The 12082-nt window shown below is 42.5% G+C and overlaps 1 protein-coding gene across 10 annotated transcripts in view; it reads right to left on the bottom strand.

Moving 5' to 3' along the window:
- The window catches only part of ATXN1 (ataxin 1), a 246872-nt gene that overhangs the window by 111061 nt on the left and 123729 nt on the right, over nucleotides 1-12082 (bottom strand). The window contains exon 1 of one of the 10 annotated variants that reach the window (XM_069853665.1): nucleotides 4740-4846. The exons of the other annotated variants lie outside the window; for them this stretch is intronic. The gene's annotated coding sequence lies outside the window, so the exon portion shown is untranslated. Of the gene's footprint in view, nucleotides 1-4739; nucleotides 4847-12082 lie in introns of those variants that run through there. 10 annotated transcript variants of the gene reach the window in all.

The following is a 12082-nucleotide window of genomic DNA, read 5'->3' as shown; positions in this document are numbered from 1 at the left end:
GAAGGAAGAACCACCCTAGCATGTGCTTCACGCAAGGGTAAGTGGACTGGCCAGCGACCAAGGCAGATTGTTGAAGACCAAACTGAGCTCCTGTTTTTTTCCCTCGACTGCAATAAACTTAAGAATTGAATGTGGACATAAATGTAAACCTAGACCACATCTGCTGATAAAGCAAAGTCTTTGTACTTGCACAACTGCCATTAACTGTACACAAAATACTTAAATTTCATGATTTCTCCTACATTCAAAAGCTGACCTGCAGTCTGCCTGAAGCAGCCAATGTGAACTGCACGCTCAGCAGAACTGCACGTTAAAGACAGAGGGGAAACAGATTATACTATAATACAAAATCAGACTGCTAGGAAAGCAAATCATTTGTGCACCTGTTAAATGCTCAGAGTATTTTGGGCACACTTCACCACACCAGATTAAAAAACATCTACTGTGGTTCTCATCTTAAAGGCAGCACCACGTCACATTTGTTATTTGACCCTTTCATCACAGGCATAAGCAAAATTGATGTCTTCAGGATTCTGTCATCTTCCACTGTTAAATTTTTCTTTCGAATTAATTGAGGCTACTCTGCTATTTGAAGTTTTTCACACTCCCGCAACTGCATTACTAGCTCAGAGGAGAGTGTATGTATGCAGATCATTTCTTCACAAAATCTCTCAGGAAGGTTCAGCTCTAGATTTTGGCCATCAGGATTCATGCTTCTTCTCAGAAGATAACTGAATTCTGATGCAAACATGTCAGACATGGATTGTGTTTTAGAAGAGTTCCCTTGGTTAATTATTACCAAATTGTTTGAAGGTTTCTCCATCACGAATCATGTATAAGCAACTAGGACCTACCTAACAGGACTCCATCTCTAGGTAACTTCATTTTCAATGGCATAAATGACCTTGGGCCAGCTCATTTACATGTTGGTTCATGCTCTGCTCTGCTGTGACCTCCTGTGACGAAGACAACTCAGGGACCCACTTGTCCCAAACCCACTCATCCCCTGTTTTAGATTCCTCTTATTTCAAGCCTACCACAACTGACCTAGAGGCTTGAAATCCACCCCGGTATGTGACTAGTGACCCTTTCTACAGTCTGTATTATCATTATTATTTACATCACCATTATTAACATTATTAACAACAGCAAAGTATTTTAATTTACACTGCTAGTAAATTCATTTTTTCACATCTATAATCAAGAGAATTATTCATACAAATAGACATTTACTCTTACACGTTGGGCTTGGAGACACAAAAAGAGGAAGTTCTTTCATAGTTGGCCCTGGCATCTATACCCAACACTGCAACCTCAGGTTAAGCAGAAGTCTGTGGTAACCCAGTCTATTTTCAGTTATCCAGTACTTTCCTAGTTCGTGCTCAGAGTATTTCATACATATCTATAAATCAAGAATTTTGGGTGGTTCTGCTCAGGTGTGATTAAATTTGTGACTTGCATGGAGGGCCAGCTCTAAGAGAAAAAAAAACAAACACAAAACAAAAATGTAAAAATTAAAGCTGGATCTTTGAGTTGAGAAGTGCAGTGATTTTGCACAAGAACACACACCCCATCTACTGGCTCTTCAGAAGACTGAGAATTGTAGAAGTGGTGAGCTGCCTTTACCTTTCATTGAAGTTATTGACTGATTAATGCCTGTGAGCTTTGTGCTTGTTGAAGATATAGGAGACAACTATCTTAGGTGAGCCACAAAGCAATCCAGAACTGACAAAACCCAGTCAGAGCCTACAATGGTAAAAATGCAGGTCATAGGCTAAAAAACAGTCACCCAAATCACCACAGCATCTTGCACATTACAGCAGAAACATAACAGGAGTAAAAAAATATTCCAGCTGCCAAAGGCCTAGGATGTGCTGCATGCCTGCTGTGGGATCTACCTTGACGTTCGGCAGAACAGACAAAGGCAGCAGATGTGTACCCAGGGCAGAGCCTTCGGTCAGTGTTGCTATTGTGCCATCACTGCGGCACCTTGGGAGCAGAGCCACTGTAATTTTAACTCAAGAAGGTTGTGCACTTCATTAGAAGAATTCATGACAGACTTCAGTCACCGAGCCAAAAAAAGCAAACCTGAGTAACACTGTGGCAAACAAGATGTTTGATCATGGCAAATCAAAGAATCGCCTCAGCTCTTCTGAAAGCTACCCAAAGCCAGTGCAATCTCCCTCCAGTCATCTACATTGCTTTCACAGCAGACAACAAAATTGCCAAGATTAAATCCAGTACTAACAGCAGCTGGGAACCTTAATAATTTTGCCACAGGAGTGCAAAACTGTGACACTTATTTTTCCTCACAAATCAGTAAAGTTAATACACCCACACTGCAACACCAAAGTTATCAGCCAGAGTTTGCCTGTTCATTTCTAAGGCATGTAGGCTACTGCTGACAACTGTACTGAAATACAAAGAGGTCCGTGATGTAGATAAGGGGAATGTCAATCCCTTTTCACTTGTGACCCACCCTGGATTTCAAATGAGTTTCTTCAGGAAGCACTTGCTTTGTTGCACCGATGCATAATGGATATGATTTCTAGCAAATGCTGAAATCACAGAAATTTTATTTGCATATAGGGTCAGAGCTGTTTTGAAAACAGACTTTTCAGTTATTTGTGATGTCTGGAGGAACTCACTGTTGCAGAAAGAAAATATTTTTCCTTTGCTACTGTCTTTTATCATGGACCAAAGTCTAGTCTCTCATCCAGTGCAACTTCAGCACAGTGGCCTGCGCTAAAACTTAGACTGATGTAATGCATCAAATGTCCGATTTTCAAATAACAGATCAAAATTTTTTTTAAATCCTGTCTTTACTTAGAGCCTTTAAAACCAATTGTTTGATAAGAGGCTACTGTTGCTGTTGACCCCTCGTTTCCATTTTCTGAGCCAAAGTTGTGAAGGTATAGTACAGTTTCAATCCGTACACCAGCCAGGGAGAGCACGTTGATGTGAAACTGGTATTTGTGTTGTGTCAGTACTGGCAAAGGTGTGTCTGCACAAAGCTGTGATAACTGTCAGCACCTCAAAGCAACCTACATCTTCGCTTGTCTGTGCGCCGGGCAAACTTAAGAGTTACAGATCTTTCGCTTCTAAGAGCTGATGTCTCAATAACTTCAGCTATATAAGCTCCCCAAATTGAAACAGCATATTCATGAATTTGTAGGAATATACCACAGTTTGGATGACATGTTATTCCAGTGCTCAGTTTCTTCTGGACAAAGGCATCCTAGAGTTCTTAAAACTCAGACCTTCTTCAGCTCCAACTGGAGCTGGACCAAGTGTCCTGTGCCAGCATCAGACCCACTGCAGTGCCAGAGCATTTCAGAAACTAATCCAATAGCTAGGGAGGTGTTTTTAGGAACCCTCTGCAGAAGACACCTCTGCCAACAAGCCTCAACAAGGTTTCTGCTGGTGACTTGAGAAGACGTATTGAATGTCAGCTAGTATGTTTATCTTCTTTCAACACTGAACTTCCTTTCAAACAACATTTAATAGGGCAGATGACTAGTTTAATACTAATGGAAACTGATCAAAAGACTCAACATTATTTGGCTGCCTTACCTTAAAACCTTTTCCTGCTTTAGTTTCCATGCTAAATATATCAAAAGATTTATTCCTGCCAATGGAGAGCCTATAAACTAAGCATTTAAGGAGAATGGGAAACTACATTTAAAACTGGGCTGTGGCTAAAAATGCTACAAACCACCCAGACCAACTTAAGGACCAGCTCTGCAGATTTTTACGAGAGCTACTTTGGAAAATAAAACTTAGGGACCCATGCTACCAAAGAACATTTGAAAATGCTATTCCTTATCTAAAAAAAGACAGTTTCTTCTCAGTTACCATAATGGTTCACTTGGGTAGGGACAAAAAAAGCTGGCAAGCTAGTGTAAAAAAGGAACGAGCAAATACTGGCATTTTAAGCACTTTCTCTAAGCAAAGACAAACAGCAATGGTCGAAGAACACCAGACAGCTTACTCCCTATGCCTATTTGAAGGGACGGTGTCTGGGAACCACCTGGATCGAGGCTGTCAACCCATTTAAATGCAGAAACATTTTCCTGATTTCAAGGCAGAACAAATATTCTTTTTGTCTGCACACATTTAGAAAACATGAACAGTAACTACAGAGCAGAACATAAGATGCCTATTAACAAAGCCAACAACAATTACTACTATGTCTAAGAATCAACAAAACCTCCACATACCAGTGTATTCCAAAGGCATTCGCTCACAAAGCAAACTCACTCCACGCAAGCTTAAGCACAGAAACCCGATAGTATCTCATGATTTATGTTCTCTCAGCAGGTTGTACTGGGTCCTCCAGATTCCCGGCTTGCCTTTGAAAGCAATTAAGTTTCTAGCACTTCTGGGAGCTACAAAAGCTCTCACTATGAAAACCTGCATGCTGCACTCTCGCTGAGTCTGCAGCCTGACAGACTGAAACAACGGCACCGAGGGAGGTGTGAACTTCCCCCACTCAACTCATCTGGGAGTGTTAGTACGTGAAGGGCCATCTCTAAAACTTCGAAGCTATTTTCAAATCATGTCTTTTGTGCAGTGCCCAAACAGCCAGCTGCTGCTGTGACTTGGAGAACATTTGCAAAGCCCCTCTCATCCTGGAAAGAAAAATCCCTTTTCTCACCAGCCTGCATGCAGGAAGCTCAGCAAGTTCAGCTAGCGTGAACAATTCTAATTACCCAGCAAAACTGAGTACTCTTACTTACATTACAGTGTGTCCAGAAATCGCAATGAAACCGAGGTCCTGCTGTGCTATGCACTATACAAACACACATTAGAAGACGCCACCTGCTTCATGGAGTTTACAATTTGCACAGAGTAAGTGGTACGTAAGAGAGGAAGACAAGGGTGAGAAGCACACCTACACAAACGAACAATAGGTGTTTCACAGAACTAGCGTGTAAACAGTGCTTCTGAATTATTACAGTACAAGAACACTGAATGATCAAAAAATAGATCTGTAATATGCCCTTGGCTGAATAAAACAAACAGAACAGTAGAAAAGTAAAACTACTAAACACTCTAGCCCCAGCAACAAAAGTCCCAGCACTGTTCAAGCATCAGACTGCCTGGACAAAGTACACCTTTTCCTCCTCAAAAGAAAAAAAAAAACAAATAGCCAAAGCCATTCTCCATTACTGTGCTTAATCTAGCTATCCTACAGACATAAATGAAGCCAGAGCAAGAGTGCTGAGATGGGCTGACAAACAAGGCAGATGAGTCCACGGAAGGGTGCACGCTGGTGGAACGCCAACAGGTTCTGCAGTTGCTGCCCAGACATTGGATCTTAACCCCAGCTAAACACAGAGGAGCAACTCCTTCCAGGCAGGGTGGTGAGTGGCCTCTTGTTTCCCACACAGCAGCCTGAGTGCTCACAAAGGCAGTTACCAAGGGGTCACTTGGTATGGGGAGTTCATATGTTGCTTACTCTGTGGCAAATACAGTAACTAAACTTAACATTTTCTTACATGCCAACTGATTTCTGCACCTTAGACTCTGTATGCTTGGTTTTCAGAGTTGCTGAATCCTCGCAGCTCCAACTGAAATCAGTGGGAGCGATGCATGCTCCGCACTCAAGGAAATTGCCAACAAGTGTTCCGATCTTTCTGACTTATCGGTGTACCTATCTTCTCTGTTATACGCCAAGAGACCCAGCTCCCTGAACACTGTGCAAGACACATAGATAATTTCAAATAGTGTAATTTTCAAAACTATTTAAACCTAGTTATGAGACGCAACCCAGCTCCTGCAGATGTTCAAGGCTAGGTTACATAGGGCCTTGGGCAGCCTGGTCCGTGGGAGGTGTCCCTGCCCATGGCAGGGGAGTTGGAACTAGATCATCTTTAAGGTGCCTTCCAACCGAAACTATTCTATGATTCTACTTCCTCACTGACATTGGCGGTTTCACAGCTGTATTTTCTTGTAACTCCCATTCAGTGGTTGCTATGCAAGGACTTACAAATATAGAGGAATGAATTGACTTATTAGGGATACCTGCAAAAGAAAAAAATTATTTTCTATTAGATTAAGAAGACAGTAAGTTAGAAAATTCATTTCCTCTCTTACCTCCTTCAATCAAAATTGCAGTCATCTTTAACAAGAATCAAGCACTTTTGGAGACAGAAACACGCTTAAAGAAGTATACTGGTAGAAGTGTAAGATGCCTTAGTATCTTTAAAGCCCTCTTTAACATCTTTGGACAGAACATACTGAGCAACTACCAACTTGGTCACATACAGTTCATTACACATGAAAACATATATAGATATGGCAAAAAAGTTAACAACTAGATGACAAGGAAATACCAGAAATATGGCCAACTGTGCAACATTTTGTCTTATTTCTTAATTTTATGATCACACAGGGTTTTTTCCCCCACAGGAAATGGTGTCATTAATAGTATAGTGGAGCTGGTGTTACTGAATAAGCAACACCAAGTAATTCTCACTATTAAAAATGGTCCTAAACCTCATGCTTTAAAGACAGAACAAGCTATTTTCTTATAGGTTATTCTCTGGCTGTCACCATATTACCTAACTGCCTGATATACTAAAATTAGTGCATGTTCACAACACCCATCTGAAAAGGGTTTTTTTCCGCATTGCACAGGCAGAAATGAGACTCGGAAAGCCTGAGGTTGTGGGCAAAGGTCCCTTCCAAACCCAGCTACACTGCTTGATGTGGCTGTCCTCCCACACACGTGCTCGGCACCAGCTGCCCCTCTTCCTGTGATGACCATCTCCCTTCAGAAGTGCTGGCAGTCTAGTGTCTAAGTGTTTTATAGTCTGTTATGGTGAAAATAAACTGGAGTGGCTATAAACTACTCCTTATGCTCTTTTCTGCTAACCCAGTTTTGCCTCCGACCAGCTGGGGAGCACTCACTGCGCTCCAGAGGAGGCCAAAGAGGGTAAGCTCCAAAGGGAGGTGTGGTGAGCTCGTGCTGACGCAGATAAGACTCAAAAGAGGACATCTGCACATAGCTACAGGTCAAAATCACTACCAGAAATGAAACTTTTAAATGCAAACAGACCTCTACTACTGGAGACAATGAGCTAACTACAAACAGGAGCAGAGGACTGGATCACATGTGAAACAAAATTGCAGGGTTAAAGACGCACAACTTGCCTTCACAGATACCCACCCACAGCACAGGGACAGCAAGACTAAGGGATAAAAACAAGTGGAAATAAATGTGTACACACATGGTACTGCTGCCAGGAAGATACTTGTTGCATCCTTTTGCCAGAGATTGCTTCTCTACCACAGGGCCAGTCGAACAAATTGCATGAATACTCCTCAGTCACTTCAGTATGAAGTTAGACAGTCTGAACAGACTTAGCAGAGTTTAAGCTATTCTGTGTGGTATCACATCAGGGTTTTTACCTGATGCAGAGCGACAGCATCAGCGTAATTCAGTCTGCTGTCTCAGTAGGGCTACAAGGCTGAAATCAGCACTTGGACTATAAAAAAGAACCAGAGGTGGAATGGCCATATATCTTCTCACCAGATAGACAAGAGGCATCCAACTGCAGCCTCAGGAATTCCAAACTCCATCCCAATGTACAGAACAGAGATTTCCCTCTGCCCTTCTCTTCTGTGGTTTCAGGTCTGCTGCTTCCCTCCTCAGACTCTTTACCCTGGTTTCATCCTGAGTTCTCTTTTTAATTCCAATCCCATCACACAATCCATCCCTGACAGTCACACCACCTCCAAAATGCTGTCTCTACATTTGGTGTTTGCAACCATAACCTCACTCATTTCCTTGTTCAGACAGTCCCATATTCTCCAACACTACTTCTGAAAACATCTCCCATAGCCTGTGTTCTCTCTCAATCCCTTCCTTCAGCTCCACCCTGTTTGCGCAACCAACAGCTTGCTGAAAACAACGGATGACTTCCTCTTGCTTTCTATGTCTAGGACCACAACACTCCTCAGGAGGCTGATGCAGTAATATTAAAGGAGGTCCTTCAGCTATAAAATACAATATACTCAGTGCAGCACTACCTAACGAGCTCCTGCTGTGCAGATGCAGAATGAGACATTTCAGAATTTAGGAACTGACTGATTAAGGACAAATATTCCTGTAAATAAGAAGGCAGATTCCTAACACCAGCGTAACTCTACAGCCAAATTTCAAATATCCACCCCCAAATGTGAAGGTGCTACACAGTTACTCAATGAAACAGCTGGCCTATTTTTTAAAAAGAAACAAAAATGCAGGGGTTTGTATCTTGTTCTCAAGACAACCCGAATCATTCATGCTGAAAGGTAAAAAGAATAAAACATCAGCACTAAACTGCCACTGAGTCTGGAAAAATGTCACTTTAAAAGGTTATCCAGGAAAAATACTAACTGTTGTGCAATGCTGATTGAAGGCAGTTCAGCCAGCTTTTCTTACATTACTTGCTATTTCCTACAGTTATTACTGAGAAAGTCCCTTAAAAAAAAACATGATGCAGAATAAAAATGAAAGCCAATTATAGGCTCCAGTGATGTCTGCACATATCTCAACAGGAGAATCACAGACTGTAATAAAGATGATGCCATTAATGAGGCAATAGATGGTGAATGCGGACTACAAGACATCATTGTCTGCAGAGACTTTTTGATTCAGACATGCAACAGAGAGGAAAATCCAAGTGTCACAGTCCCAGCCTATTTACAAAAATTAGGAGGAAGTGTTGATTGGTTTCTATAGACACAAACATTTACATTCACACTAAAATCAAACAATTGTTCTTATGACTGGAAGCAAGGTCAAACTCTGGTAATTGCACTTCAGCAGACACAGAAAGACAGCAAGAAAATCCTGTTGATCACCATCTAAAAGTCAGATGCTTCAGCTGCAAGAAAGCAAATAAAATTACTTTAAACAAACATTGAGTTCTTCTTCATAAAATATGTAGCTTTACAGCAGATGACTCAAATGCGAAAGTTTGTGGTCACTGCTCCAGCAGCTGGGCAGGCTGGATTCTTATCCACTATGCAAATGACTCAAGTGTTTTGCATTTTCTACGGTGCCAGTTTCACTCCTGAACCGTCTGCAGAGGGGACCACCACTGCTGCTGAGCCTCTGAAGGAAAGAGCAACAGGGTATGAAACATCTTTTCCCCAAAGGTGACTGCTACCCAGTTTTGCAGCATGAGGGAGGGAGGTGTTATAAAGTCACTTGCTCCTCAGAAAGCCCTTCTGAAAGAGAGGCAAAAGTTCTAACTTCCTAATTTTATTGAAAGACAGGTAGGCAGACAGATTCTCCCATGGAACATTCCACATGTCTGCTTTGCAGCCTCCAAATGCAGGGGTGGAGCAGATCTACAGATGGACTGATCTCTTAGGCCATCCACTGGAGACCAAGGAACTGGGAAGAGGTCTTCAGAGGGTCTTAAAGTACTGCTGAGACTTTCTGAAAGCCTAAGATAGAAGTCAGGGATCTAAGCCCCATAGTATTGTATGACTTAAACTTTGTCTTGTTCAGGTGTCTTCAAATATCATAAACCCCATATTTCTAGCAGCAAATATAGAAATATCTCACTTTTACTGCCCATCATAGACTTCATCTAGAGTGGGGAAGTAAGAACCATTACTGATGTAGCTGTGTAACCAAAATGAGAGCTGTAGTATAACGAAAGTCTGTGAGGGTTTTTTAACCCCATCTAGAAACAGCTCTTAGTTGTGGACTACTGGAATAAGTTGGACTCCCTGGCTCCCATCTATCTGAATGCAACAAACAAACTCTGCAAACATTATTGTCTTCTGCATTCACCTATTATATAGATCTATTACGTGGACTAAGCTGAACTTTTGCTCCACTGGACATGTAAAGATATGTGGGAAAGAACAAAATGCATGCAGCACAGGATACTAGGTTTTCCTGGTAACCCTGAAGTTAAGACAAAAGAAGCAGCAAGGAAAATGGAAACCTTCCTCCAACTGGAGATGAAATGAAAGTAAGTCAAACTAAGAGTATTCTATCACAGTGTCTCATGGTGAGGTCTCTGGCTGGAAAGCTCCATTTCTCCATCTGGTGAGTGTATCTTGACGAGAGAAAGAATAATGCAGTACAAGGGAACATAGCTGCAACCTGGTGCAAGTGCCAGGCTAAGCAACAGGTTCACCCAAACCCTCTCATTTTCAAGCAGAACTACTGCAAGAAAGAGCAAATCAAATCCATAGATATGCTTGTTGTCTGAAAAAGAGTAACTGTTCAGATCACAAGACAAGACATAGATGTGCATGGCCTGACTTTTATTTCATGGGGCACATTGGAATTAATTCTGACTCACGTGGGTTTAGATAACCTACCTAATAGCACCTACATCCTTCAGTGTCAGGCAGTTATGTCAATAGTTGAGGCAGGCAAGCATTAACAACTCACCCTCCACGTCCTTAAAATCATCCTGATTTTCTCTGAATCTTCCAGGTAAACTGGATATACAGACCTCTCATACTGACAATTCATCAGATTCTAGACTACACAGCAAGCCCCTGTAATGTTCCACTTTGGCTAGCAGAGCAGTGAGCAGATGTGGACTAGTGAAGAAATTCAGGGCAAGAAAATAACCCAGAACTACCTGGATTGTGTCCAAGCCTCTTTACAGCTTAATGAAGAGGAATGTTAGGAAACAGAGGATACGTGTTTTAATTTGAGAGACTTCCTAAGTGCAGCATGAAAGAAATGTGGACTACCAAGGAGTGTGAGGAAGATTTCCATCACCATAACTCACATATAGTGCTTTGGCACTAACCCACATGCGTTTTTCTAGGTTGAGAAGCTACAGCAACTTACATCAGATGAGAATGTGCCTGCCTGTAACTTGGCTGAGTAAAGAGCTCTGGATGGAAATCAGGAAAAGGAGGAAAATATACGAACTCTGGAGGAAGGGACACGCAACTCGTGAGAACTACAAAGATAAAGTGAGATCTTGCAGAGAGAAAATCAGAAGGGCTAAGAATTAGAACTTAGATTGGCCCATTCTGTGAAAGATAATACAAAATCCTCCTACCAATATATCAATAACAAAAGAAGTGCCAAGGAGAATCTCCATCCTTTACCAGATGCAGGGGGAACAATAGAGACAAAGGATGAGAATAAGGCTGAGGTACTCAATACCTTCTTTGTCTCAGTCTTTAATAGTAAGGTGAGGTGTTCCCTGGGTACTCAACTTCATGAGCCAGTAGACATGGAGGAAGAGCAGAACAAAGCTCCCTTCATACAAGAGGAAACGGTTATAGACCTGCTAGGCAAATTAGATATCCATAAGTCTATGGGGCCAGATGGGATTCATCCGAGGGTATTAAGGGAGCTGGCGGAGGTGCTTGCCAAACCGCTTTCCATTATCTTCCAGCAGACCTGGCTGACTGGGGAAGTTCCATTGGACTGGAGGCTGGCAGACATTACACCCATTTACAAGAAGGGATGGAGGGACAATCCAGGGAACAACAGGTTGTCAGTCTGACCTCAGTGCCGGGGAAGGTCGTGTAGCAGGTCATCTTGGCTGCCATCTCACAGCACATACAGGACAACTGGGTGATCAGGCCCAGTCAGCACGGGTTCACGAAAGGCAGGTCCTGCCAAACTAACCTATCACCTTCTATGACAAGGTGACCTACTTGATGGATGAGGGAAAGGCTGTGGATGCAGTGGACCTGGACTTTAGTAAAACTTTCGACACAGCATCTCACAGTATCCTACCTGAGAAACTGCCTGCCACCCTCTGCTGGGTTAAAAACTGACTGGATGGCTGGGCCCAAAGAGTGGTGGTGAATGGAGGTAAATGGGAGACCAGTAACAAGTGGTGTCCCCAGGGCTCAGTGCTGGGTCCAGTCCTGTTCAATATCTTTTATCAGTGATCTGGATGAGGGGATTGAATGTACCCTTAGCAAGTTCACAGACGACGCTAAACTGGGAGGAAGTGTTGATCGCCTTGAGGGCAGGGAGGCTCAACAGAGATCTCTGGACAGGCTGGGTCAATGGGCTGAGACCAATGGGATGAGGCTTAACAAGGCCAAGTCCTGCACTTTGGACACAACAACCCCGTGCAGCACTACA

This window comes from Phaenicophaeus curvirostris, chromosome 3 (genome assembly GCF_032191515.1).
Source record: "Phaenicophaeus curvirostris isolate KB17595 chromosome 3, BPBGC_Pcur_1.0, whole genome shotgun sequence".
NCBI lineage: Eukaryota > Metazoa > Chordata > Aves > Cuculiformes > Cuculidae > Phaenicophaeus > Phaenicophaeus curvirostris.
This window is presented reverse-complemented; position numbering and strand designations above follow the sequence as displayed.